Below are 26,472 nucleotides of genomic sequence, written 5' to 3'. Positions count from 1 at the left end.
AACTGTATGCCTCATCTTACTCCTGTTATGCCAGGGATGTGTTGATCTGCGTGGCCCCGGAAGTGCCCTTCCTTCATCATGGACATATCCTAGACCTTGAGGGCCAGTTTGTAACCCTACATGGGACCCTAGAAGGCCAAGAGGTTTGTTTAATTACTGTGTATGTGCCAAATAATTACTCTCCTACTTTCTTCACCAATATAGTGCACATTCCTATTCCCTATTTATTAGGCGATGTCGTTCTGGCGGGGATTGTAACTGCATCCACAATGGTGACCCCCGAATCTCACCCAGTCAACATACCAAGTCCCACATGACAGAAGCATTATCTGACATGATGCACACATTGCACCTCAGTGATATATGGAGGTTTAGGCATCCGCAACTCAAACAGTTCTCCTGCTACACACCCGTGGGGGGGACTTATGGTTGACTGGGCAATTTTCTAGTCTCCAATATATTAGCACACCACCCACCCCTGGTGTCTTCGGGCTGGGTCGCACACATGCTTATACCTCTCTGTATGGTAATGAATGACCTTCTTGTATTTTTAAGGATGGGTATATGAAAATGTGGCACAACAACGGTGTCAGGAGGGTTGGCGATAATATGGAAGCAGCTGGGATGTGCTATTTTGACAAGATTAACGAAACTTTTGGGATCAATAACAGGCAGTTTTTTTCTAAATATCTATTAGAGATTGTTTAGCAAGGAAACTGGGAGGCAGCTGTTGCTTCACCAGGGTGACACTGGTGGAGATGTTCCTTAAGGGGGTAGGGTAAGGGGGTAGGGACACTAGGTGGGATTTATAAAAAAAACTAAGCTAGACGATGACTGATGATCTACCCAAACATTGTGATCCCTGGCAGGAGCTGTTACAGGTTGAACTAGGGGAAGTAGAGGATTCACTTATTATGGCCCAAACCTCATGTAAAGCAGCTAATCTCCAATTACAATGCATTAAGACTTAGTTTAATCTGTATATAACACCTGAGAAGATTTCAAAATGGGGAGGAGGGGCGGGAACATTATACCCATACTGTGGCTATCCTGCAGCATATATCGTACATATGTTTGCTTCCTGCCCGATCTGGATATAATTAAAAGGGAAGTTGGTATGATTCTTGAATCCCATCTGGGTCAACAAATTGAGATGACACCACAGCTGATTGTACTAGGAGTGAGCAGCTCTCATTTACCAGCCCAGGTCCAGACCTTTCTCTTTGTAGCTATGATAGTATTCAAGCTTTGTCTAGCCACTCACTGGCTCGAACCTACTCCACCTATGGGTCAGCAATGGCTGGCGGGGTTCTTGGCAGTGTTTAGGCATGAGACTGCAATATATGCTAGGACGGGGCAGAGAGCAAGAGCCAAGGAGATGGGTATCTGGGCCCCCCTGATTAGATGGGTTGAGGACAGCCCGGATATTGGGGATAGGCGCTAAAGAATAACATATAAGTAATTTAATGTTTAAGGCCTCAAAAGGCCCTAACGTTTTATGTTTGTAATATTCGCAAGATCTTGTAGCTGCATGTAAAGTCAGTGGGTTTTTTTCTGTTTTTTTGGGGGGGTCTCTCATGCAGTAGGAGCGTATCTGGTGTTCTTTTTCTCTTCCTTTGATCTTTTCCTCAAGGACCAGCCAGGGTGGGGTGGGTGGGATAATCTCAGGGGGGGGAGGGAGTGGGGGGGGGTGATATTTGTCTGTATGCGTTTGTATGTCCTTTCATGCTTTATTTGCTGGGTGTTTAAAACTAAATAAAGAATGTTTTTTAAAAAAAGCACCCCTGGTGTCTGGGTCTCTTCCCTACCTCATTATCTATCGGACGACTCCCCAGTTCTTCTGACTATATGTCGATTCCCAGTTCTTCTGACTATTGGTTGAGCGGACACTAGACTAGTGATCCCACTGTGGCGCCTTCATGCAAAGGCATTCACAGATCTCTTTTTTTAAACAACTGTCGCTTGCACACTGACACACTATTTTTGTGAGAACTGGGACACATCGGGAAGCAGGGCCACCAACTCAGAGACGATAAACTTGGCCTTCCGCAGGGTCTGCCTCACAACAACATAGGGATCCGGCGCCAGCTCATGAGGGACATCCAAGGGTATGAGCGGGAACTGGGTGCCATAGAACAGGACCTGCCCATACATCCTGATAAACTGGCAGAATGGCAGGATAGACGGAGAACAAACCTATACAGTGTATCGCCAACATCTCCATGCTGAGGAAAATTAGACAAGGGCGATGCTTGCGCGCCCGGTTAGAAGGAGGTTTCTCAATTTCCAATCCTGGCCTGAAGGACCATTTGGGGCAGGTAGCCCGTACACAAAGGGCAATCAATGAGGTTCTCTGCCAGCATCTTAGTAAGATTTATGTTGAACCAGCGTAGACCCAGACATATACCATTGTGGAATACCTACTGGAAGTCTCGCTTCCGACCCTTACCCCTGATGACAGGGTTAGCTTAGAAAGACCCATTACACGAGAAGAGATTCTTGCTGTGATCAGAGGCCTTAAGACTATGAAAACATTGGGCAGCAATGGTCTACCCACTGAGTTTTAATGCAAATTCTCCGATATCTTGGCTGATAGACTGCTGGATGTCTTTGAGGAGGACAGCTAGAAAGCCAGTCTTCCACCTAAAGTAAATGAAGTACTGGTAGTAAAGACTCCAAAGCCTGGCAAGGATCCAACGTCGCCCTCAGCATACATACCTATTTCCCTTTTAAATGGTGATGTCTAGTTGCTCAGCAACATCTTGGCAAGTCAGCATCTTCCATGTTTTCCCTGACTTGTAAAAACAGACCAATTGGGGTTTATCCTTGGGAGGAGTACTCTATATAACCTGAGATGACTCTACCATGTATACCATGCTTCACAGCACCAGGGCGATGATCTGACACTAGCCTTATTGAATATGCAGCAAGAATGCCTTTCTCTGAGTTTGACGTACCCATTGCACGTCCTGCGGAAGCTTGGGTTGGGTTCCAACTTTATCTGTTGGGTTCAGTTTTGATATATGCCTGCCCTTGTCCTTGGGTGTGCTCGGGTGGGAAAGTCTCTGGACTGTTTCATCTTTATAGGGGTACCAGACAGGGGTGCACCCTCTTGCTGCTCCTGTTTTGTGAGCTCATTGGAGCCATTAGTCAAGAGACTCCGCAGGGTACTAAATCCCAGGGGGATAACGGTAGAGGGTATCACACATGAGGTCTTCCTTTTCGCAGATGATATCTCCGGCACTCAATACAATCAATGAAATGCAGTTGTTCTGGGAAGTAGCTGGACTTCAGATTAATCTTTATGGGAGGCCAGTTGATACTCTGCCATCTCCCGGCCTTCCCTGGAAGGTCAGCCACTTCCGCTACTTGAGGATCCTATTGGTGTACACTGAGGAGGCGTTTTTAGAACTCAACATTGGTACAGTGGAGCAGGGGCTACAAGCCTCGGTAAGGTTTTGGAGGAACTCACCGCACTCACTAATGGAGAAAAACACAATTACAAAGATGATACTCCTTCCTCCGTGCCTTTATGCATTGCAGGACACACTCTATAAGACACCCAGTTGCTAATTTAAGTAGAGGTGGTCGGAGTTTGTGGATTTAAGTGGTTAAAAAACTCTGCAAGCTACACAGAGTTCTGCAAGCAGGAGGAGTTGCTTGCTGCGTCTGTTCACGTTATGTTTTGTGCCAAAGGAATCGTGGCATGTGTTCTCACGTTAGAAATCACACGCCAACGCCACTGTGCTTGGCCTATTCAATTTCCTCCTAATCTTCTTAAACCTACCCCTCATTTTTTATTATATCCTTGACCTGTGTCTTTGTGTTTTTGAATTTTACAATTATTTAAATTTTTTTGTGTTTTTTGCTTGACTTTTTTATTCGCGTTTCTTTCTTTTTCCTTCCTTCCTTATTTTTCATTCTTCTATTTCTTCCCTTCCTTGGCTCCCAAACAGCACCATGGCAGATCAGGGTAGCCGCAGCAACAAGGGCCCCCTAACCACCAGCCACACCTGCCTACCTTGCGGTCGTCCAAGCAGACAAGGGGTGCAGCCCCACCCACTGTTCACCGAGATGGAGGTGGCAGCACTATTTTTTTAGGTGCAGCCCCACCATTCCTCCACCTTGGCAGCAGGCAGCAGGCCTGGCGGTGGGTAAGCCCTGTGGGGAAAGAAGTAACGCTGGGAGTGGGAGCTAAGGGCGGTTCCCTGCTGTTCGGGCATTAAGCGGACCCAACACCAGCTGATGCCCTAGTGGGTGGACATCTTGGACTGGGACCAGGACCTGCCGGACATGGAGATTGTGGTGCTTGGTGAGTAATAATTATTTATTTATTGTGTTCTATCTATGCTAAAAAAAATCCAAATTGGCAAGCATGCTGCTCACACTCAGGTGAGTTAAGTTTATGTTACAAGTATTATATGATCAGATCATCCTAGAATAGACAGGTGCTCGTCGGTGCTACCTAATCCTATTTGTATTGTTGGTGCTCACTTGGACTTTTTTTTAAGTCATAAAGAGACTTCTCTGTTCTATCACTGTAATAGTCATGTGTTAGACAGGGAGCTATCACATTCTTCTTTCACTTCTCTGTGTTTTTATTTTTTGTAGCTCATGTAGTCCCAACTCCCAACCCGATGTGAGTTCCTAGTGATGTGTAATAAGTATTAGTAACTAGTAACTAGCATGCGTGCATCAGCATGTATGCATTGAAACACAATGCACACTGAGGTGACCTGTCAATGGTTGAGTCTGAGATTCAGAATGAGATGAGAAGCACAGATCAATCGTTGCAACTTATTAGTAGTACCTCTGTAGCTTATGAAATTTGGAATAAGGTAGGGTGAGAAATTAAGCAATAGGTGAACAATGGTAATAGGAGAGGAGAGCTGATTTATAAACATTGAATCAAATGTTACTGCGTTTCCTCTCCCAGTCAAAAACATTTGGGGGAGATTAACTGTACCACAATTTTTTTTTAAATGTAATTTTGTTTATTTCTAACATTAGCATCTAGAAGTAGTTGGGATACAGAAGCGAGTACTACCACCATGGCGCATGCAGTTGAGGGGGATGGAGGTGTCTCCACTAAAAATGGGCGGAAAATCCGTTCCGCTCGCGGATTTTGCGGATTTTCAGCAAATTCGCAATCCGCGAGATTCGCGAATTTCCCGCAAAATCCGCGAGCGGAACGGATTGGGTCAAAAGTTGAAGCTGACTTTTGTAACTATTTTAGAATGGCGCTGGCAATCTGCCAGCAAGCTGCCAGAGACATTCTAAAATAGTTACAAAAGTCAGCTTCAACAGGAAGCACTAATAGATAAAGTAAAGCTGGTGCTCCAGTTGAAGCTCAAATTCAGTTACACAATCATTAATCACCCCAAACTTGGGGTGATTAATGATTGTGTAACTTAATTTGACCTTCAACTCGAGCACCTGCTTTACTTTATCTATTAGTGCTTCCTGTATAAGCTGACTTTGTAGCTATTTTAGAATGGCGCTGGCAGCTTGCCGGTGCCATTCTAAGTGGGGCTGAGGGCAGAAGGGCACAAAGTGGGACAGAGGGCAGAAGGGGACAAAAAACGAGTGGGGCAGAGGGCAGAAGGGCACAGAAACGAGTGGGGCAGAGGGCAGAAGGGGACAAAAACGAGTGGGGCAGAGGGCAGAAGAGCACAAAAACGAGTGGGACAGAGGGCAGAAACGAGTGCGGCAGAGGGCAGAAGGCCACAAAAACGAGTTGGGCAGAGGGCAGAAGAGCACAAAAACGAGTGAGACAGAGGGCAGAAGACCACAAAAACGAGTTGGGCAGAGGGCAGAAGAGCACAAAAACGAGTGGGGCAGAGGGCAAAAGGGCAAAAAACACGAGTGGGGCAGAAAAAATAAAAAAATCCGCAAATTCGCACAAATTCGCGAATTTCGCGGGTCGCGAATTCGCAAATCTGCAAATTCGCGAATAGCAATTTCGTAAAATTCGCCCAAGCTTAGTCTCCACATGCACAGATGGCTCTGGTGGGCCCAGTAAGTCCTCCTGTTACTATTATATATTTCCCTATCTTTTCTTGGTCCTTCTTTTAATGGTTCACATTTTTTCCTGACTGTGTCTGTCTTATTTTTTCCAACTCCACTTTGATCTATTTCCTAAATCCTTCCTATCTCACATTATCCTATTTATTACATACTTCCTCCATATTTCAAGTGTCTGTACTTAACTTCACTTCAAGTCTGTAGCTACCTTTTTCTTCTGCTTTGTTAGTAAGCCTTCCCCTTCCCCTTATAGACTGGTGGTACGGTAAGACCCAGAGAACACATTTTAGGTCAGGTACTTTACAGTGAAGCTGGCATGCAGTTAAGCCAGTCTATGTATGTTTGTTGAGAAGGCTTTCTTTTTCTTTCTCATGTTCGAAAAGTACTGTAAAACAAGAGAGTGGCCATTGTGGACCTCCCAGTGCATTTTTGGTAATGGTATACCAGCAGGTAATGACCATGTAGCATGGCTGGAACATCGAAGTATGATGAGGCCCCATTGCATTTGTCAACTAAGCCCATATGTCCCTCATACCAGATAATAAACTTCAGGACTAACTACATGCTGATGCGTCTTTCTCTTTAGTTTTTTGTCTAGAAAAATAAATATAAAAATGTCTTTATATATGCCTGTTATGTCTAATCAAGGTCCTTGGCAAGTTTTACTTTAATGCTGCCTTTTAGGGCAATATATTTTTAAAATTTGCTTATAGTGTTAACAACAATTTGGTATGTGGTAATGTGGTATTTTGACCTATTACCATCTTAGTCTCTGCTATATTGACCACTAAAAGGGGTGTGGATGTTTGCCAATGCCTTTCCTACAACAACATAGTAGTTTACAATTTGTCTTTTTCTTTCTAGCTACTACTGTTAAATATTGTTTATCTCGCCAGGATGTAGAGCCCGGCTGTGGCATCAGAAGCTGGAGGTGATAGGGGCGAAGTACCAGCAGCTGGTGGCCCAGGAGGAGCAGGAGGCAGAGGCTCAGCGCCCCAGCACCTCCAGTTTCCCAATCCCAGCCACAACATCAGCGCTGCAGTTGCAGGCAACTGTCTGCCATCCAACCACCCACACTTCTGCCCCCTTGACATTCTCAGACCTCACCCTACTACACAGCGTCCTGGCAAGGCTGTTGCGCATGGATGCCTGGCAGAAAAGAATGGACCGGCACCTAGAGGAGATCCTGCACCAGTTTTAGTCCCTTTTACACCTTTTTGAACTTTTATTTTGGTGGGTGCGACTAATTTGTTGTTGTGGGGAGTTGGAGGGTGAGGATAAAGGAGTTGTGATCGGGGTTCCTGGACTTTATTTTACATGGACAATGGTTGGAGATGGGGATATTTAATTTGTTTGTTAGGAGAGGGGTAGGCCAGTTGTTGTTTGGGGTGGTAGAAGCGGGAGGGTTTTTTCTAGAAAAATAAATATTACAGTTTCTTTATTTATGCCTCTAATGTCTAATCAAGGTCTTTGGTGGTTTTTACTTTAATGCTGCCTTTTAGTGCAACATATTTTTAACATTTGCTCATAGTATTAACAACAATTAGGTATGTGTTATGCCTATGTGGTATTTTGACCTACTACCCTCCAGGTCTCTGCAGTCTGCAACTATATCGACCACTAAAGAGGGTGTGGGGGTTTGCCAAAGCCTTTCCTACAACAACTTAGTAGAGCAACACGCTATAGTTCTCTTACCGAATAGAGGAAGAAGCAAGGCCTGCAGGGTTTCCCAAAGTCCGGGGGATGGTAGAAGTATCAGGCTAGAGCACTAACAACAGCACAGGAATCAGAAGTCAGGTTCCACTCCCACATAGGTGAACTCCAACTGTAGGACTTTAATCAGAAGGATTATTAACCGCAGGCAAATATTTGGAAATAAAAAGGTTAGTGTGTTATGTATTATTAGCTTTACAAACACTTAAAACCAGACTAGCACAAAACAAAGAACACCTGATGCAGAATAACAACTAAATTAATCAGAGCAATGGTTGGTGAGTTGTAGTTTTTTGGCCGCCTGAATGCGCCTCCCACTGGATCTTATGGTGCTATATCAAATGGGTTATTTGTCCCTCCAGTACCATAGTTTGTACTAAGCTTATCCCAACTAACACTTGCATATGGAACATTTTCAAACTGGGCAGGTCAACTTTCTGATGCTGGTGCCACTGCCAATGTCGGATGAACTGGCGATAGGTGGGCGATTCAACGTTTGACTCTCTGCAGTACCTACTTCTACTTAGGTGGTTGCGGATGTAAATCACTGCCGGGACTTTGCAACTATGGCAGCTGGTAGTGGTGGTATCTGTGATTAGAGCAATGTGTTTTCCTGGAGAGGATAAAACGTCCACACTTGGCACACCCAGGAATCTGTTTCTTAAATTACCACATTCATCCATAGTCAATCAGTTCTTCCTTACTTTATTAATAATCTGAGTTTTTCAAGAATATGTAGTGTTCAAGGTCCCACTACATCAGAGTTCTAATCTTTAATTTGTCTAGATAACAAAATACTTCATAATTCCAATATTTAAGTATCCATATGTGACAGAACCCAATGCACTTCGGGCTTAGACCTTCGTCAGGGGATAGTTCCTGAAAAGTAATCTCACAAATTAATCTAAAGGTTCTGATTACCAACTAATGTTATCATATTTAAAGTGCCAGTGTAACAAGACTAATAGTTCCAAAGAACTTAGTTAAGCAGAAGGACATCAGTGATCAGACCCAAACTTAAAACAAGTCAAAACCTCAATACATTACCTCATCAATTACATAAAATAAATCCAGTGCAACACATTGGATTTTGTTATCTAGACAAATTAAGGATCAGAACTCTGATGTAGTGTGGCCTTGAAAACAACATATTGTTGAAAAACTCAGATTCAATGAGGTAAAGAAGAATTTATTGACTATGGATGAATGTGTTAATTTAAGAAACTGATTCACGGGTGTACCAAGGTGGAACGTTTTGTCCTCTTCAGGAAAACACATTTTCTAGTTCCACACGCCTTTTGATCAGAAGGCGATACCCACTGGCACCTATTAATGTATACATGAAGATAACTTGCGTTGTACATGGATTGCGACTGTTGCCTTGTCATTGTTTAGGTGGCATCTGTGGTACCACATCCCAGCAAGTTGGGATGGGGTAACATCTGTCTGCCGCTGGGGCTGACATTCATGATGACTGGCTTCATAAATCTAAGGCTTTCAGGAGCCTTCCTTTTCCCTAAACTTGTCTTGTGGTGTGTATTACTCTTACTGAGGCAGTATCCAAGTGGTGTCTATATCATCAGTAAGGGGCTTAGAGAAGAGGATGTTGCACTAACCCTCCTGTTTCTAGCTGGAGATCTGGAAGACAATGGATCTTCTGATAGAGAGGCTTACTCTACTTCCTCATCATGAAGCCCAATCTCCTGAACTGCTCCTACTTCAGAAGGAATTACTATTGGTGGTAGTGGCTGTTGATGTTGTTGTCCACTTCTCTGAGTTTCCAGCAACGATTGAGTACTAGATTGCGATAGAGATAAGTAAATTTCAACATCACTGCTTGCCTGCGTTGCCATGATTAGACTGGCTACCTTTGTGACAGATATGGGCTGGGGGCTAGATTGGGGTGGGTCACTGATGTGGGGGTGCTGCTCCCAGCCTGCTCCCAGAGGCCGGTGCGGCAGACAATGTATTTTGTTCTTCCAAAAAAGTTCTGGGTCGACATACCAGTGGTGATAATAAGCTCCTTCTTCTCACTGGCCACTTTCTTGATAACACCTTTCTTTGGGGCCATTTTGAAGCTGTCAGTTAGCAGTGGCTCTTAGTTTCACAGGAGTTTAAGAGATGTCTGTGTGATGTGTGGGTCATGGTCACGTCGTGCACAGGCCTTTTGTCTGGCAGTACTGTGGTTGTCTCTTGTGCACCTGAAAGAAAAGAAGCAAGAAGAACATCAGTCAAACATGGGTTTGTTGCAGTTCAATTAGTAGCACAAACAAACATTATCATTTAGTGTGGTCAATGTCAAAGAAAGAAAAAATTAAACTTAACAATTAATTTAAAAATAATCTAAAATAAATAAAAATATAATTCAATTTCTTTTAAATATTTTTTAATAAATACGTGAAGTTATCCTCAAAGATATAATAATAATGTATTAAACTGCTATCTCATTGCTCAACCATCCATGCACGCATATGGCAATGCAAAGACTGGACGTACAAAATGGCTGCCTGCCATTGTCACATGGTCACAACAACAACAACACAAAACAAGAAGAGATTGAGAACAAAGAGAAGATATGCAGGCCCATGGCAAAAGCACACTGGCTGCCTACACAAAATGGCCAACAGCCACATGGTCACAAGCAACAACAAGCAAGAAGGCATGAGGAACAAACTAAAAATATCAAATGCTGGCCTATGGGGAAAGCTTCACTGGCTGGCTACACAAACTGTCTGCCAGCAACATGGTCATTGGTCACACAACAACCAGCAAGCAGGAAGGTGTGGCCACAGTCAAAGAACACATGCAGGCCAATGGCAAAAGCACACTGACTGCCTATTCAAACTGCCCGCCAGACATATTGGCAACAAGAAGCCAGAGCCCTGGAAAACAATGAACTCAGGCAGGCCTATTGACACTGACTATACAAAATGACCCCTGGTCACATGGCATGGTGAGCAAAGGCAAAAGGCGGACTATGGCAAACACACACAAGAGGCACAGTTAGACAGAGAGAAAAGATCATTGATTAATTCAGCAATGCCAAAAACAAAAATCAACAGGGCTAAAAATGTGTACAACAACACACATCCTCCAAAGGCATTACCCCACCTATACACTGTTTGCAGAACACATTTTGTATTTTATTACAGTGCCAATGAATGGCCTAGATGATGTTTCAAATAATGTAACAGACACAACAGAAACAGTTTTTCATGCACTCATGGCTAGCTCTGGGCCTACTAGCTGGAAGGCCCATTTCATTGGCAGACAAGGCCACAGAGTGCATTAAAATAGTACAGCAAATTTATTAAAAACATAGAGGAAAATATACTAGCTTTTGCAACATTTTTCCTGTACAAAAGAAGAAAAAATCACATGCAGAAAAACAACAACAACCAGCAAGAAGGCATAGCCACAACACAAAAGACATACAGATCTATGGCAAAAGCACACTGGCTGGCTGCACAAAATGCCCACCAGCCACATAGTCACAAGCAACATCAAGCAGGAGGCCTAGAAAAGAAACTAAGAACACATGCAGGCCTGTGGCAAAAGCACATTGACTGACTATACAAATTGGCCACCGACCACATGGTCAAACAGCAAGTAAGAAGGAATGACCACAACAAAAACACATGGAGGCTCTATAGCAAAAACAGCACACTAGCTGCCTACGCAAAATGTTCACCAGCTACATGGTCACAACAAGAAGCAGGAGGCCTGGAAAACAAAGAACACATGCAGGCCTATTGACACTGACTATGAAAAAAAGGCCCCTGGGGAACAAAGCCAAATGGTGGCCTATGGCAAGCATACACACACCGGCCAGAAAAAGGAGGCATTGGTGTCACAGGGAACAAAGAATTAATTCAGCAATGCCAAAAACAAAAATTAACAGGGCTAAAAATGTTTACAACAACACACATCCTCCAAAGGCATTACGCCACCTAAACACTGTTTGCAGGAAGAAAGAAAACGTGAAATCACAGCAAAAATTAACACATTTTATATTTTAATCCAAAGCCATCCATGGCCTAAATGATGTTTCATTTCAACAGACACCAAAGAAACAGTTGTTTAATGCACCCATGACTAGCACTGAGCCTACTGGCTGAAAGACCCGTTAGCAGACTCGGCCACATAGTAAATGATAAAAAATAGAACATGTAGTAAAGAAATAACTAGACCCCTACTGAAACAACAGGTCACCCTCCACAATAAATTTTCATAATTGATTAAAAGTACAAATAAATCCAGGTGCATGGCCCCAATCAAACAAACAACACCACGTTTTCATCTTACTTGTGAAAACTCAAATACAAAGTTCTTAAATCCATTAGTATATGCAGAAGACACAAAGAGTGATCCTTCCAGCTCCAAATCCAAATGATACATGATCAGGAGATGGACAAAGCACTGGGAGGAGCCTGCTGGAAAGGAGCAGGATGTTAGAGACTCTGGGGCACTTCCTTCCAGTTGGAAAAAAGTTTTTAAAAATGGACTCCAGCACAAAAAAAACCAATGGCAAATGTCCAATGGAGGAGGTTTTTAACTCCAAATCGTCATTTTGGGAAGATTTTGACAAGAGAATCTTCCTCAGATTGTAGCCCCAGTCGATCCTCCTCATTCGAGATTGCATACAGCGGAAAACATCCACCAGAAGTTGCTTGCGGGCCCAATGACGTGTTGGTGACTGCAAAGACTTGGGGGAGGATATGGCCGGCTAGAAAATCTCGTGGGCAATTGCAAGCGCCCAGCAAGTTGTTTCCACGCATGTGAAAGGACATATTGAACATGCTAACCCCCAAAAAACTCCGCTCTGTTGTGGAATGCAGAGTTTATCGGTAACTCTGCATTCTCTGCAGAATGCAAAGTTGCTGAATTCCACAAACTTAGCAAGCAGAGCGGAGTTTCACAGTCAAACCTCATTTTATAACCATACATAACCTGATTGCCAATCTTTTGTGGGCGTGCAGGCATAAAAGATTGGAACTCCCTAGAGACCCTGGTCTCGAAGCTTCCTGAAGGTCCTCCACTTAGAGCTGTAGTATATGGCAGCACACCTACAAAATGCTGTTTCGTGGCATGACATGGGTGACTTCTGGGAGAAGGCCCTTCTGAGATGCTCACATGAAGAAGGAGCGCTCCCTCCCTCGTTTAGGAGTTGGACCCGGGTCCCCTATGATGCACCTTGCATGATGTCCCAGGTCGTGGAGGTCTGCGAGGGTGTGGTTAAGCTAGTGATTTGTTGGGCTACTTTTGCTCCGGACCTCCCACTATGGGTGCTGCAGCCCTTTCGAAGACTAGCGGACTCAATATCCACCCAACAATGGAAGGATGGGGGATGTAACACTTTGGGGGACACATACCCGGAAGGGCACTTCATTCACCATTACACTTGAAACTGGCCAATTCCTACAATACTTGAAAATATCGGCTATGGCCAGGAGATCTGGCCCACCTTTCCAGATGCACCGCCCAGTTCTAGCACATTAACTACACTTGTCTGAATGGAGGGGTGCCGGCATCTTATTTTGCATCTCTACAGGGCACTTCTCGAGGATCTTCCGGGGGCACGTATACCAGTCCAGGCCAAGTGGGATGTATTGTTAGCGAAAATCTTAACGGGAAAGAAATGTAGGCGCGTCCATTAAGGGGTTACTAAAGTCAATTCCAATGCCCGATTTAAGTTATTTTGATATCATTTTACCCATTACACTTATCTTTCTCTGAAAATGTAACACTCTTTCTATCCTACACGCCCTGCTACATATCCCCGGTGTCATTACCCGATGGTGTACTTCAAACATATGATCTGGGAGTGCACAGCCATCATGCTCTATTGGTGTACAGCCCTAGAGAACATTAATAGAGCCTCTGGATGGCACATACCACTTGACTTAAGGCAGGTCATACAAGATCTAATTCCCTCCACCTCTGCTAGGGCACTTAGTCGAAATTTTGGTATGTTGGGGTTAACATTGGCTAAACGCTGCATTGCATTGCAATTAGATTTTGTATTTTTATTTTATTTTATTTTACAGAGTTTTAAATAGCGCAAACTTGACCCAAAGGTATCAGGTATCAGAGTGCTTTACATGAGCACCAGTTGCTGTTACATGAGGACACATTCATGTTTTTTTGGGGGGGGTTGGGCGCGGGGAGATTAAGTTATTTGCCCAGAATCACAGGATGTTGTGCGTCCTTGACGAGACTCGAACCCGGCTCCCCAGATTGGAGGTCCACTGCACTAGTGTTAGGCCAACTCCTCTCCTGAGCATTGACCTACCCATAACACTGATTGGTTAAGAGATGTTTATACATGGCCTACAGTGGAAGAAATTACAACATGTTCACACTGGTGACAAACTAGAAGACGATTTCATATCCTGGATAGCACTGTTGTCTGAATAAAAGACCAACCTACGGACATCACCAATACTCACTCAGCACCAGCTCAAGTCAACTGAGACTTAGGCTACATTAGTGTATCTTTTTGGCCTGTATGGATACTATAATACGTGGCTTGGACATTTTGCACAAGATAGTGGGAAGGGTGTGGGGTTGTTACACATATTTATATGATCTTTTTGCTAAGATATTGTACTGTCCACATGTGGACCTTGTTGTGCAAAACTGTGACTATTATTTCCTCCTAAACACTCAATAAAGATCATTAAAAAAAGTACCACTCCACCGTACAAAACTTCAGTATACCACTGCACTATACGCTATTCCGCTGTACGCAACTCCACTCTAAGCCACTCCTCTGTGCTCCACTCCACTCCACTATTCTACACTCCACTCTATAACAATCCACTCTGCTCTATTACACTGCACTCCACACCTTTTTACACCACTCCACTCTATGCCACTCCACTCTACATCACATCACTCTATGCTACTACACTTTATGCTATTCCACAATACGCCACTACACTCAACACCACTCTAATCTATGCTAGTCCACTACATGCCACTCCACTCTATGTCACTACACTGTATGCCAGTAAACTCAAAGTTATTTCACTCTACACCACTCTACTGCATGTTACTCCACAGTATGCCACTCCACTCTGCGTCACTACATCCTACACTAGTCCACTGTACATCACTTCACTCTATGCCACTCCAGTCTACACTATTTCATTGTATGCCACTCCACTGTACGCTACTCCACTATACGACACTTCACTGTATGCAATTCCACTCTGTACCACTCCACTCTATCCCACAACAGTGTATACTATTCTGCTGTATGCCACTCCACTGTAAGCTACGTAACACTCTGTCACTGCATTCTACACTATTTGACTGTACACCACTACACTGTACATCCCTCAGCTCTATGCCAGTCCATTCTACACCACTATACTCTATTCTACTTCACTGTATACCAGTCTACTCTATCATACTTTACTCCACACCGCTACACTGTAAATCACTCCACTGTACGCTATTCCACTGTATACCTTTCCACTGTACGACACTCCACTCTGCGCCACTCCACCGAATACCACTACACTGTATGCCGATCCATTCTACTCTATTCCACTATATGAAACTCACTGTACAACACTTCACTCTATGCTATTCCACTCTACCCCACTCCAATTTATGCACTCTACTATACGCTAATCATTTGTATGCCACTCCACTGTATTCCACTATACACTACCCCAATGTACTCTACACCACTCCACTATACTATATTCCAATCTATACAACTCCAGTGTACACCACTCGACTGCACGTTACTCCACTGTACACTATTTCAGTGCATGCTAATTTACTGTGCGCTATTCCACTGTATGGCACTCCCCTGTACGCCACTCCAGTGTATGCTATTCCACTGTACGCCACTCCACTCTACCCCACTCCAGTCTATGCCACTCCCCTGTATGGCACTCCACTTCATGCTACTTCATTGTACACCATTTCACTCTACACCACTCCAGTCTACGAAACCTATATGCAGTTTCTAGGCTCTGAGGTTGTGTTCAAACCATCATCATGTTTTCAACACCTACTTGACCCCCCCTGGCCAGCATCATCAGAACTCAGGGACTTACCATCATATTCAACACCCACAACACCCAACTCATTCTTTGGTTATCAGAAGACCCCCTCATCCACAAAGGCTAACGTCCACAGGAGCATGACAAGCATCACTGACTGGATGAAAAACAACTGCCTGAAAGTCAACACAGACGAAATGGAAGTACATATCTTCCGGAACAACACCTCCATGTAGGGTGACTCCTGGTGGACCTCCAATCTAGTACCCCCACCCATGCCACCAGACCATGTCCGCAACCTCAACATCATCCTGGACAGCCACCCATTCTTGAAAAATCAGCTCAAAGCAACCTCCTCCCCCTGCTCCCTCACTCTCCACATGCTCCGTAATGTCTTTAAATGGCTCCGCATCAGCACCAGATGTGCCGTCACCCAAGCCCAAGCTGGCTGGACTATGGCATCACACTCTGCTTGTGAATCACCTTTCACTCCCTGAAACGGCTACAGACTATAAAGAATGCAGTGGCCATCGCATGCAGAGTAGAGGAGGCAAGGAGCGATGTGGCAGAGATGCCATGGACAGCTACTGAAACAAAGGTAACAAGCCACCTCCCCCCTTGGCTCTTCCTAGCCTAGAGGGGGTAGCTGGTACAAAGAAGGTTTTATAGCCTTCCAGATGGTAACTATTCTCTACAGCCCATGTTTCCTGGAGGCAAATCACATCAAAGCGTTTAACAAGGAGTAACCATTCAGGGTCATCGATCTTACTCGCAAGCCCTGACACCCCAATAACTTCTCTTCAGGACATAAGTATTCCTGGGCATTACAACCATATGTATATGAATGGACATATCTTCTTTTTACATTTGGAACAGTGCTCCATAACAGCCGGGTTCATGTTGTGCATCTGCTGTGGTGTTAGGTATGTCCAATGTAGACACTTACAATTGCTACGATTCATTCTTGTATTTTAGGTTACCTTTTTACAGTTACTAAAAGTTGTCCCCCCTCCCCACCAGGCTCGGCTCGGTCCCCTATATTTTCTCCTAAATGTGTTTCCCATTGTGCCTGAAGCATTGTTATCTTCCTTCCTGGCTTTGGCAGGAGCAGTCCGTATAGCCTAGATACTAATTTGCCTCCTCCCTGCACCCCTACCATAGCCTGGTTGACAGAGTGCATCCCTGGTTCTTGTGGATTGACAATCAAATTTTACAAATGGCCACTGCTATTCCCGCCTATGCTGGAAAATATTGATTGCCAACTTGCCATTAAATACTAAAATCTGATATCCTAACAATCTCCCCTCCTTGTACATGTCACCCAAACATTGTAAATCACCCAACTCGTCCTTTATCTGTCTGAAGCACAGGACGTTGGGGCACAGTTCGACTAATATTTTCCCTAAAATCTAGGCAAATACATGGATTATGGATAGTGGTGTATAAGCCTATATAAGAGATTCCTGGAAGGATTCCTGCCTCCAGTGCTTCCTGGTACATGGCTAGCACCAGTGGAATCAGCAGCACACTGTATTCATGATCAAATTTGGCTGGTAGGCCGTCATTTCCCGGGACCTTCCCTGTTTTCATTTCATTTATACCCTATTTATTGTCTGTTTCTTTTATTGGGGCATTGAGAGCCTCATGGAGTTTTCTCGATAGCATCTCTAAGTTTGCATCTAATAGCAAGGTAGTTATACACTCCTTGATTGTTGTGCTCATACCAGAATACAGCTCAGTATAGGACTCCTTAAACTTCCTATGGATGGCATCTTGGACAGTCAAAACATGTCCCTCCCTATTCTTGATTGACAATTCCTGTACTCCCCCCCTCTCTCTCCATCCACCGGCCATGCTAGTACTCATCGGGTCTTATCCCCTTTCTCATGCTGTATATTCACATTTCCCTAGACTGTCCGGGGCCTGGTTCAATTCCTTTACTCGTGTCTGACTTGTGTCCCAGTCTTCATGCCTCATCATACGGTGTCCAGTTATGGTAGCAATTCTTTTTTCCAGCGTGTGGATTCTATCACTTCCGTTACCCAAAGGACACTCCTGTACACCTCCCCCTGATAGTCACTTTGAATGTCTGCCATACGGTTCCTGCTGAATTCACTGATTTATTAATGGTCATAAAGAAATCGTCTGATGGCTTCCAGGATGTTCTCCCTGAATACCTGATCCGGCAGTGCCTGCACCTGCAGACTCTACTTTGGCACTGGCGCAAAATTTGCAGCACACGTGGAAAAAGCAAAACGCCTTGGATTGCTTATGTTCAGGAAAGTGACCCTTCCTGCACATAAACAATCTTTAAAAAAAAAAGACATTTTGTAACTTCCATCTGCAGCACACATAGAAGTGACAAAACTGCATTTCAAGATTATTTATGTGCAGGAAGGGGGACCTTCCTGTACATAAACAATCTTCCCCTGCACGCAGACACCCTTGCACCATAGTGCAAGGATGCCTGTGTTGGTGCTACACTGACAGTGCAGGGGGAAACAGAGCTGCACCACATTCTTTCTAAATGGGACAAATATAACAGTTTCACAATCCTTTGGGACTTTTCCAGTGGCAAAGGCATGTGTTAATTTCTGTAATCGAAAGTGTAATGGTTTTGTTTACAGGTTTAAGCCTGAAAGTTGGACGTATATCAAGTGGATATCTCAAAGAACTGCTGACATCTACTTCATCGAGGTTTAAAGGCATAAAACCCAAGAGGGAAGAGCCAAAGGGAGGTTGCTTAACTAGCTCAATGCCTGGAGTGGGCGGCCTGAAATCAGGACGGTGAATAACATTTCTTGTACATTCTTCTTGCAAGGGAATGATACTGCCTTTGGTGGAAGTTGGATTGCTTAATGACTTTTGTGTTATTTAGTGGGACAGTTTTTAAGTAATATAATTTTCTTAGAATTCAAAGTTTTTTTCATCTATCTTATTACGTAGCACACATAGAAGTGACAAAACTGCATTTCAAGAATATTTATGTGCCGGAAGGGGGACCTTCCTGTACATAAACAATCTTCCCCTGCACGCAGACACCCTTGCACCATAGTGCAAGGATGCCTGTGTTGGTGCTACACTGGCAGCGCAGGGGGAAACAGAGCTGCACCATATTCTTGTAAATATGGTGCAGCCCTGCCTTTCTGAAGTAGCGGAGCATGTGATGAAGCCGAGGAGGCTAACACCACGCTCCGCCACTTCTCTTGTAAATATCCCCCTTAGGCGCATCCCAGAGATTGATAATAACCTCTGCATGCTCAGTATTAATTACAAGTATGTAAGGATCCTAAATTAATGCAGGGTTGCCACAAGTTTCACATATTAGTTAAGCAAAAGAGGTGATATGGCTGACCCCAATAGAAGGGTTTCAGCTCAGATGAGAAATAACTAATTTGGACACGTTGGGTTCTGTTTGTGAAACATGGTTTGATCCCTTCAAGGACTTTGCCGGTTATAGAATAGCCGGTTAATTAGTTGAGGAGAACCTAGTGGTTGACAGTTACAAATTCCAGGGACAGGCCCAACTGGACCACAACACCAGCACCCCCACCATTGGTCATCATGAGTAGATCATCTATCATAGAGGTAATTACCTGAGCCTGATCCAAAACCTGCTTGGATGCTTTCAGGCAGACCATTGCCATTAATAGGTTGCTTTAAACTACATAAATATGTAGAAACTGAGAGGCTACTACTTTTTGCAAACGTTTAGACATATAGGGTAGCACTGAATAAGATAGTAGTTGGAACTATTATCTGGATTCAAAGAAGGTTTTTTTTCTAAATGGGACAAATATAACAGTTTCAAAATCCTTTGGGACTTTTCCAGTGGCAAAGGCATGTGGTAATTTCTGTAATCGAAGGTGTAATGGTTTTGTTTACAGGTTCAAGCCTGTAAGTTGGACATATATGAAGTGGATATCTCAAAGAACTGCTGACATCTACTTCATCGAGGTTTAAAGGCATAAAACCCAAGAGGGAAGAGCCAAAGGGAGCTTGCTTAACTAGCTCAATGCCTGGAGTGGGTGGCCTGAAATCAGGACCGTGAATAACATTTCTTGTACATTCTTCTTGCAAGGGAATGATACTGCCCTTGGTGGAAGTTGGATGACTTTTGTGTTATTTAGTGGGACAGTTTTTAGGTAATATCATTTTCTTAGAATTCAAAGTTTTTTTCATCTATCTTATTACGTGATTAAAGTTTTGCATTTGTTTGATAAATAACAGATGGATTATAGTATTTATGGCATTTCTTTCCAGGCCGCTTGTAGGAAATAGTTGTGTGTCCTACAAAAGTAATAGGTCCACAATTCTCCTTATGAGGACCAAGCACACCATTGTAGTGATTGACTCTCACAGGGTAGCAAGCAGAGCAGCAGTCCAAGACCTACTTAGGTGAGGGGGTGTGGGCTAAACCACCATTCACCAGCATGCAATAATAACACTCAAAAAATAATTGTCCAGTAAGTGCTGTTTCAAGGAAAAAAGAAATGTACATTTATTAAACACACGTTACGAAATACTATGCAGTAATTTACAAACATATACATCGGTAAATGGAAAATTACATAGAAGAGATTGCATTTTCAGCTAAAGGGGTCACACACACATATAAGTGAGTCCATTGGCTTGGTCAAGGTTTCAGGAGCAAACAACTACATGTTAGAGGCACCACTTTGTGCGGAAATGCAATCATCCATAATAATCATAATAATATTCATGTGTAAATGCACTTATTACTGTTGTTGAAGCATATGCACTATGATCAATAATCATTGTAAACCATATTATACCAATAATAAAATGTAAATAACCAAAAACATGTGTATGTGTATTTTTTTATAGATTTTCTAACCCTAAAAATGCCATAAAACTAGCAGCCCCAAGAGGGCATTACAATTTGATTACATTACACTGCAACTGTAGACTTGGCCCCGAGAGGGTGCTTCAGTACATGTACCTTTTTTATGTAGCTTCAGGCCACAATATTTGCAACCATAAAATTAGCCTTTGGAGGGCATAGCATTCCCAGCTGAGGAGCAAAAGCTCCACTCCTGGGAGTGCTTGAAAACATTGAGGAAATCCTGCAAGGGTGGGCGGTCAGTTCTTGGGAAAAAAACTCTTATGGGGAGCTGCTGCCCTGCTGCAGCATCCTCATGTGTCCTTTAGTACGTCTGTGGTGCCCCAGCCATCCTGGTGCCAGCACAAGGGAGGGTGAAGTAATGTGTGCAACTGACAAAGCTCAGCAGGGCATTATGGGGCACTCCAGCCAGAGCTGTGAATACTTTAACATTGGGTTTCCCACTTGTAGTGTCCTGTTGGAGAAGTAGTGATGCAGCCTCTCTCTAGAGGCTGCTAAAATGCCCACCCCACACCCTTCCATCACAGGCATCACCAGTCAGGTGACCATGTAAATAAAAGGGTCCAGGAGCAAGTACCCGATGCCTGTTTTCAATACCATACATAGTGCTGTCCATAGCGTCACTTTACTTGGCATGAGGGCCAAGGGCCCACAAAATTACATTGGTGACTAGTGAGTGTGACCCTGCATGCCATGCTGCCATGGAGAAAAGCACTGTGAGGGAGGAGTATGGCTGAATCGGCACTGCCGCTGCGAGCTAAAGAATGATTAAACCCAGATCTGGGACTAGGGGTGAGTGTCTGAAAAGGTTCAGCCCGCCATCCATCATCTCCTTGAGCTTGTTTTGTTTACCCTAAGCTGGCAGGCCATGCCCAGATGTGAGCCCCTTGCTTACTTTGCCACTGGATTCAAGCTAGCCTGGCTGATTAGAGGTGTTACCCTGAAACTGGTCCTAGGATGCTTGTTTCTGGTCCAGGGAAGACCTGGCTTGGCAGTTCGGGTTGAACTGTTCCCATGAGGCAAAGGGTCAAAACTGATTTGCATATGGCTGGGTCTGAACTGGGGTGGTGAAGTGAGCTAAAGTATGATGATGGTTTAAACGCAGATCTGTGACTTGAGTGAAGTTTCAGCGCTCCATCCATCATGTCCTTGTGTTTGCTGTATCCTGCTGAGGCACAGATTTACATTGCTCTGCCCTCGCCTGATGGTGGACACAGACCGGTTGACCCTCACTAAACCCGCTGCAACAAGTATGGAGACAGTGTGAGTTGGCGGGTAGTGTGGTGATGCTTAGAAGAGGGCATCTAAATGAGGCACTAGTGAGTGTTTTGCATACATAGTGTGATGAAGCTGCAGATTGGAGCGAGTCTACCCCTGCGGACATGGCAACATCAGTCTGATGCGAAGGCCTTGTCCTCCAACCCTACCCCAAAGTCTCCGACACCCGGTACAGGAGCACTTGAAAAAAACACCTCACCTACTTGAGCCCCAATTCCCTCCATGCAGCGATGCTGAAGGGTGGTTAGGTGAAGCCAAGTCAATTGCGTTGAGCAACAAGTACCCCCTTGTGGCTGCACGCTACAACCGCAGGGAAGAAGGAAGACGATACCTTTCATCATCCACCCACAGAAAGGAAGAGAGTGTAAGACTGGTCCCACTGCCTCTGAGCAAGGCTGGAGAACCAACAGAAGCAGATCCTGCCTCTCATCACAGGCACAAGGAGCATTATACGCCCCCTATTGTCAGGCTTTTCATTACCGCTGAGGAAGACAGTCTTGGCCTTCAACTGCGGCATAGCTGCAATTGGACCCGTCCAGCATAGGCATTAGCCAGTAGAGTTTCCAGCCCATTATTGTACAGGCAAGGCAAGGTAATCATGGAGGAGCAGTGACCCAACTAGACACAAAGTCTTGGGCACTGTCTGCTTGCGATGAGAAGGGAAGAGCACCTCAGGCGTTTTCAATGTACAGACCCTCATTGCAAGAAAAGACTATAACAAAAGACAGCAGCGTGTGCAGCCAACTACAAGTAGCACCTCACTTCAAAATCACAGCTCCTGCCAACACCTGAAGGGGCGGACGGACAAGGTGTGCGCTAAAGACTAAGATGGCCCAGATCCAAAAGAGGGACCCTCAACAATAAAGCAACACACTCAGCTAAAACTCGAAGACAAAGCACGGTTCAGCTGTGCACCATTGCATCCCAGCTACACACAGTCTCTGGGTGGGCCAGGGGAATCAAGTCTGTTTGTGTTGCTGCCCTCACTGGTGAGTAGTGGCACTGCACCAGCTCCTCTTAGAAATGCACAGAGACCTACTGCCACCAAGAGCAGTGCAGCAGTGGGAGGAAAAGCCCTACCCGGCAATGCCGCTGGGAAAAATAATCCAGACTGAGATTGAGATTAGGACTCAAGGAGTGGCTCTCAACTCTCCTCTATCAATGGAAGCCAGCACAGGTCCCCGGAAGAAAGCATAAGAGAATAAACAACTAACAGTGAGAGGGTATGGAAAGAGCAGATAAGTTGCTCTGCCAAAGTAAAGCCCCTCCAGGAACACATGAACACAGTGGATGATTGTCAGAGTGAGAACAAACCAGGTGAAGCACAAACCAGGGAAGCACCCTTGACTGATGACGGCTCAGCATTGACACAAAGCCCAGTAGCCTAGAGGGGTACAGCTTTGCAAAAGAGGCCACTACCAGTGTTCTCAAGACTAGAGGCCTAGTGGTGACCAGGAGAGACCCCAGGAGAATAAGAGGAAAGAAAGTCCCAGCTAGGCTGCAGTTACAAAAATAACACTCATGCTTGCGGTGCAAGCAGCGAGCCACCAGACACCAATTGGTGGCATGGCCTGGATGTTATGCCATTGAGGTGCAACAGCACTGATGGCCTCTACCACAACCTGACATTAAACTGCCCAAAGCCCAGTTCCCCCTGAGGTGAGGGGAGAATCAGAAAAGGCTGAGCAGCATACAGGAGGAAATTGGTTTGACACTACATCTGCATGACAGAGAAGTGAAAGCACCTTAGGAAGGCACCAGGATCACGAGGTGCTCCCACCTAATGACACCCAGTAAAGAGACCGAGAGCCCTAGAGACATCACATTCTCTGTCTACTGCTACGAGAAGGGGAGGGGCATGGCTAGCCACCAATCAAGATAGCTGCACACAGAACAGGCTCCCGTAGCCGTCACTGAATAATCCCCTGACATCCAGCAAAATCCGAATGGGTCTTAACCCAACCTGATCTAATCCTTAGCGGAGTCGACCTGATTGAGCCAAAGTGACATTTTGGTGCCTGCACCGTGGTGGGGCTGAGGGTCTGGCCGAGGGAGAACAGGTCACGAGAACCACCCAAGATGGTGCCACCCATGCCTAGCCAGTGACCTGGCAAGCACCTCCCCGAGCACCAAGGCCAGCCGTCCTCTTGACACCAGGCAGCAACCGATTTGGTGCATTACCCGATAGAGTGCTCTTGGACCTGAGCAGAGCAGGCAGCACAAACCGGATTAAGACAAAGTACAGGTTAGAGGGACATCGCCGTCAGAGTCTGGGTGCCGACTGTGGGAGGACTCAGGGGGCACAGTCGGAAGGGTAAGAGTGCAGATATCTGAGGAGAGAGAGGTGTGCCCCGCCTCATAGACAATACAAAGGAGTGGGTCAGGACATGGATCAGCGGCCTCGCCCTTTAGCAAAGAGTGGGCTGGACTGTGAAGGCTGAGAAGCCGGGGCCTTCAGTAAGATGGCCAGCCAGGACAATTACCTTCATCTCTTGGAGGATGCTCAGGGGCACTAGAGTGGGCCAGGAGTGGCAGATGGCATCTCATCATCCTCCTAGGATAGCCTTTCAACTTGTGATTCTCCTGTCCCGTGGACTAGGGCTCATATGTGGGACGCACCTGTAGGTCCAGACCCTCCTGTCTCAGGTTCCGGCCCGCTTTGGTTGCCTGCTCCGCCCCACTATCAAATAATCTACAGATTCACTGTGCTTAGGAGGGTGGTGTTTGCTGCCCCTGGATGGGGAGAGTGGAATGACCCACTGTACGTACTTGCCCCACTGACTTGACGCTGGGATGAGAATCTACACCCGGGAGCAATAGCCCATTGAGGGTGCTGCCTGTTGCCCTGGTGAGCCAGAGGGGCTGCCCCACATAACCCACCTACATGCAGCACCTGAGAGAGGCTGGGTCTGAGGCAACGGTGCCTCTGGGAAGCGGACTCCAGTAAGGAAGCTGCGACAGAGCAATGACCGGATCATCCACCACCCGTTCCTGTGACCCATGATGTGCGCCCCCTGAAATCGTGAGAGACAAGGGCCCCCAGCCTGCGCAATTCAAGCACATTGACAAATACACCGTCACAATGGTGGCGGCTGAAAACACTGGGGGAAATGTGACAGACACAGTGGCAGTCACAAGGGATCATTAGGGCACAATCACAACCAAACTTGATGCAGTCTTAGTGGACAATAATCTGCTGCGGTCTGACTTTCAAAACAACGGAACAGTCGCAATGGTAGAAATGCAAATAGGGGGCCTACTGTCCAAAACAAAGCGGCTGGATTGACAAGTTGCCAAACTCACTAAACAAAATGCCAACATCACAGCCCGCTTGGAGGACCAGGAGGGCCGAGCCAGGCATAATAATATTAGTGTGTTGTGGGGTCCCTGAAGGAGCGGAGGGACAGTTCACTGATCTTTTTCTAGGAAACCTCATTCTGAAGACCTTTCATCCTAGGAGAATTTCCAACTACTTCTCCATAGAGAGGGCACATCAGGTGTTGGGCCCTCCATCGCACCCTGGAGCCTTCCCATCCACCATCATAGCAGGGTGTTCAACTACAGGGATCAAGACACAATCCCCTAAGTGGCTTGGTTCCATTGAAACCTTTACTACGAGAACTCGGTCATCCGCTTTTTTCCAGACTTTAACCTCCAGGTGCAACACCTGAGGCAGAAATCTTACTCGGTCAAGAGGGCTCTCAGAGTCTAAAATATTAAACACATGATGCTGTACACTGCCAAACTCTGAGTCATAGCAGAGGACAAGACACTACACTTTATGTCCTCAAAGGAGGCCTGGGACTGATTGGAGGGCTGAAGGGTTGCTGGGCGCAGAAGAGGCCGCAGGCGTGATACCTCACCCAAAGACAACAATCCTGGGTCCCAAAACACTGCAGGCACACAGAATCCCGCCTCCTGGAAACTTGCTTCTGACAAGTGATGGACACTCAATGCGATTCTACTGAACTGGTAACACTGTTCAATTTTGTGTTTGGTAGGAGTGGAGGACCGCATATTTGGGGGGGGGGGGCCGCTAATTTCTCATAATGGATGGCTAAAGGTGGAGAAATTCAGTTGATAGTATAGAATGTGCGCTAGAGGCCCTGCGGGCAGAATGACCCTTAACCAGGACTGCAAAATATACTGTATTACTCCCCGATCAGTTTGGGTTGGCAGTTGTAGCGCTCCATCATAGTTGCATGCACAAGCCTTCAGCAGGTTGGGGAAGGGGGAGTTAATGGGATTGTTTCACTTACTTAAGTTACTGAAACATTTTTGCTTCTTGCAATAACATGTTGACAACTGTGGAGTTTGAGTATAGCATGGAAACTCATACACTGGGGTAGGGACATGCTATATGACCGCACTAATGTCGGTGCAAAGGCATAAGGACCTACACATATGGGCATAGAATATGAATGGTCTGGGCAACATAATCAAACAAAATCTACCCGCATTTTGTGTTTTTGCAGAAGACGCACCTCCGGGGAAACCACTACAAGGCCTTATAGCTTTGGCTATAAGTTGTTAGCCCATGCAGGTTATTCCATGAATTTGACAGGGGTTGAA

The sequence above is a fragment of the Lissotriton vulgaris genome, chromosome 2_1 (genome assembly GCF_964263255.1).
Source record: "Lissotriton vulgaris chromosome 2_1, aLisVul1.2, whole genome shotgun sequence".
In the NCBI taxonomy this organism is placed as follows: domain Eukaryota; kingdom Metazoa; phylum Chordata; class Amphibia; order Caudata; family Salamandridae; genus Lissotriton; species Lissotriton vulgaris.
The sequence above is the reverse complement of the archived record's forward strand: the minus strand, read 5'-3'. Positions refer to the sequence as shown.